This window comes from Alexandromys fortis, unplaced genomic scaffold, assembly GCF_014885135.2.
Source record: "Alexandromys fortis isolate MF-2015 unplaced genomic scaffold, M_Fortis_MF-2015_v1.1 scaffold_236, whole genome shotgun sequence".
Classification (NCBI taxonomy): domain Eukaryota; kingdom Metazoa; phylum Chordata; class Mammalia; order Rodentia; family Cricetidae; genus Alexandromys; species Alexandromys fortis.
This window is the reverse complement of record NW_026068189.1, coordinates 1,790,315-1,794,841: the sequence shown is the minus strand read 5'-3', so window position 1 is coordinate 1,794,841 and position 4,527 is coordinate 1,790,315.

The following is a 4,527-nucleotide window of genomic DNA, read 5'->3' as shown; positions in this document are numbered from 1 at the left end:
TGAATCACCAATCGTGAGATGTGCTAATGGATTGTCACTAAAACACTCAAAGTGGTCCTTAAGTAACAAGCAAATACAGCTAAATTGTTTAACTTTGTCTTTGCAAATCATCACCTTTCTACAAAGTTCCTCAAAAGTGTCAAGATATAAAATGTGATTTATCCTAGCTTATTGAGCCTTTTAGTTAACTATTATAGCTAACAGTCATGGCACACCCATAATAGACGATTGTCATGGATCTCTCAGGAGAACAAAATGGCATGCCTTGTCATCCTCATTCCTAAAAAATTGCTACATTTCCCACCTTAGAAACTGAGGCTAGTGCTTAAGACACAGCTCAGTTGGAAAAGTACTTGTGGGTGTGAACATGAGTGTGGGCCCTCAGGCCAGATGAGGAACAGTGGAGCACATCCTGGACAGCTCTCAGAGCATGGCAGGTTAGGACCTTTCTGTACCCAAATCAGAACAAAACTCATTTAACTCCAGAGAGACAAAGGTCATGATAGTAGAGTCAGTTAAGCTCTGTCTCTCTGCCAGAAAACTGACTCCTTCACAATCATTGCAGCCAGCAGTCTGCCTGGAAAGTGTCTGCTTCTGCTACAGTGCTCTCTCCTCACACTCCCTCAAGCCTGACTTGCTATTTGAACTGATGCAGTATTGACATGCATCTGCTTTCAATCAGGTCTGCATTAGGAGCAAATTAGGAGCATTCCCTTGTCCTTTTGTCTTACCTATCCCCAACCCAGTGACTTGAGCTATATAAGCTTGTCCCTCACTTCAATAAGTTGTCCTCCCACAGACCCTGTTTCTCCACTTCCTCTGTATCCTAGACCAACCACTGGTGCACAATGGCCAACCAGGGGCAGCAGGCACACACATGAGGACCTGAGTTCATATCTCTAATACCCATATAAAATACCATACAGAGTATGGTAGCACATGCCTGTTAATACCAGGGAGAGTGTGACAGGAAGATTCCTGGAGTTTGCCAGCCAGCCAGAGCAGTCAAATAGGTGAACTCAGAGTTGAGTTAGAGTGTTCATCTTAAAAAGTAAGATGGAGAGGGCTGGGAAGTTGGCTCAGTGATTAAAATACTTGTTACTTGGTGTAGGAGGTCCTTCCATTTATGTGTTGCTTTCATTGGTTAATGAATAAAGAAACTGCCTTGGCCTAGTTGATAGGGCTGAACTTAGGTAGGTGGGAAAAAAAGAACTGAAAACTGGGAGGAAGAAAGCAGAGAGAGGAATGCCATGGAGCCACCAGAGACAGACATGCTGAATCTTTCCTGGTAACCCAGTGCCACAGATTAAAAGAAATCAGTTAAATCAAGATTTGAGAGCTATCCAATAAGAGGCTAGAACTAATGGGCCAAGCAGTGATTTAATTAATACAATTTCTGCATGGTCATTTTGGGGATAAGCTAGTGGGGTGGCCAGGATGAACAAGCAGGACCTCCCCTTGCAATAATCACTTAAAAATGAGGACTAGAGTTCAGATCTCCAGACCCCAATGCCAGGTCACTGTGGCAGTCTTCTTGTCAGGCCAGTTCTTGGAAGGAAGAAACAGACAATGTCCTGGGCACAATGACTAGACACATGGGCTGAAACAGCAGGCCCCCAGTTCAACTAAGGTCCTCAACACATAAAGTAGAAACTGTTACAGGAAAACTTATGAAAATCAAAATCAATCTGAGCCCTGTACATGAACACACATACATATGTTTATGGGAGTTTGAATAGAAATAGCCCCATTAGAGAGTGACATTATATGGGAAGGATTAGGAGACATGACCTTAATGAAGAAAGTCAGCCTCCAAGGGTGGCCTTTGAGGTTTCAAGTGCTCAAGCCGGGCACAGTGGCTCTGTCTGCTGCCTGTAGAACTCTCAACTACTTCTCTAACACAGTCTACCTGCTTGGCCCCGTGTCCCTGCCATGATGACAGTGAGCTAAACCTCTGAAAATATAAGCCAGTCCCAATTAAATTCTGTTTTCTTTTTTATAATAAGTGCCATTACCCTTGTGTCTCTTCACAGCATTACAACACCAACTAAGACAACATGTAGCACTCTGCATGCACTGGAACACATGCAAACGCACATGCACATGCCTCTATGCCACACAGATACATAGACATGAAAATAAGGTAGAGACCTAGTGAGGAAGACATCAGTGTCAACCTCTGTTCTCTGCATGTATACAAACACACACGCACACACACACATACACACACAGGAACACATAAGCACAATTCAGTTAATATCATTTCAGTGTGCAATATGATTTACTTTGACAAAAATCTCAAGCTCATTCCTTTTGATGATTTTTCATTTCTATCACAAATGCTGCCTCAGTTTTAATACCTGTCAAATGAACCCTAATGAAAGACTTTGCAACATGAAGACTAAACAGTTCTATAACAGGAGAACCTGGAAACGATTGCAGATCATGTGACAGATCAATAGACATTGGCTTTGTTTCTGTTCGGATTGTCCTTTTCTTTTCTCTGATCATCTTTGCTTTAACTCTACAAACACCTAGGCTGCTTCTGATTGAAAACCTTTTAGCTGATCTAGCCATCAGTGAGGTGGAGAAAACTATAAACATCACCATTTTAGTCAAATTATTCTATGATACATTTTCTAATTATTATGTTTTAATAAGTATCTATGTTGGTGGACAAAAATACAATATGTATATATAATTTGAGATGGAGTCTCACACACTGTAATCATCCTGCTGGTCTGCTGTTTGCTATAACCTCTAACTTACAGTGATCTACATACCTCTACTTCTTAAATGGTGAAATTAAAGGTTTAAGCCATTGCACTTAACAGAGAGAGAGAGAGAGAGAGAGAGAGAGAGAGAGAGAGAGAGAGAGAGAACTGACTTCAATAACAAATGACAAATGTTTTCCCAGAAGCCCACTTATTCAGCAATGGACTACAGCACCTATGGGCCTATCCATTCTTAAGGTAAGAATTCTCATGAGTCTCTCACTTTCCCCAAAACCCTGTCTCTAAACATTGCAACATTCTAGGCAAGGTCTTCAATACAAGAGTTTTTGATGAACATTTAAGATACAACCAGCTGAGATAGTGACATATCCTATATTAATAACAGTTGGGGAATTGGGATAAGAGGATTTCAAAGCCTGCCTGTGCTGTATTCTTGTTGAGATTTTCATTGTGTTCCAGCAAAGCTACAGATTAATCCATCTTTGCTGACAAATGAAATCTATGCAGCTAGATAACAAAATTCCAGTGACAGACCTGTTCTCCAGTCTTTCCCCCTCCATTTGCGTCTTTAAAATTAGTTATAATCAGAAAAGAGCACACACAAAATTATTTTGACCCATAGCCAGGACAGAGAATTAATAAATAGCACACAAAACTTAGAAATCCCCACGGGTAGCTAATTACCTATTCAGCTAAATAATCATGTAATATGCCAATCTAAATATACAAAACACTAACTGACCCCGGCATATGTTCAATTATAATGTCCAGTTGACAGAACCCAGCAGTCAGCTCTACTCAGCCTCAGCTCAATACCTCCTGTGAGGGACCGCGCTGTCAGATAGCAAGCATATTTCTAGGTGGCTATCGCTTTTTATTTAGGTTTGTAAGACTTTGAAGTATCCCAGTTCTTCTCCTTGCATCCATAGTAACTTGAACTTCATTCATGATAAGACAAATAAATGAATACTTATGGATTATGCCTTAGTCAAACATTAAAATATCATAAACCCTTTAGAAGGAATAAGTCAAGAAGTTGTCCTTCATAAAATAAAATTATGATGAAAAAAAAAAAACATTATGACAGAAGTCAAATGTCCACTTTGTTTTTAACCCTGGACTCTTACTTAGGTTTTCCTGCTAAAATTGCCTTAGAGGATTTACATTTAAAGTGACCAACAATGGAAGCACAGCAGGTTTCTGACATGGCTGCTTCTCTTTCAGAGTCTTCTGAGTGAGAGATGTGTATGTAAAGGAGCTCTTCTCAGTGCCTTTCACAAACTTGGGGGAAATGCCTTTTTAGCAGGAGGTAAGGACTAACTGTCTTCAGCCTTGTTCACAGCAAAGAAAGGAATAGAGGAAAGAGGGAACTTTTGCCCTCTGTTGTGCTGGGATTAGAGACACAGTGTGGAATGAAGGAGCTGGAGTGGAGGGCAGGCAAAGGCCACTGAGTGGTCCTGCAAGAGGCTGCAGTGAGAGGCTTACCTTTAAGATTGGCAATGAGAGTCTTCAAAAAACTCAAGCTAAGACCCCCAACCCTGCCCTGCTGTATGCTAGGACCAGTGTTCAACAACAGTTTTAAGCTCCTACTTTAAGCTCCTACTCTAAGGTTACCCACCCAGAGCAGTGAGCCTCAAGGTCCCCAGTAAGAAAGCCCGGCACCCTCAGCCTGGGCTCCAGGGGCTCCTGTGTTCTCCTGGATCCTGCACTGCCTGCCCCGTCCTTCCTTCTGTCCCTGGATCACTGGGCTACCAGGCGGCCCTGTTTAGGTGCTGAAGAGTTCCATCTGGAC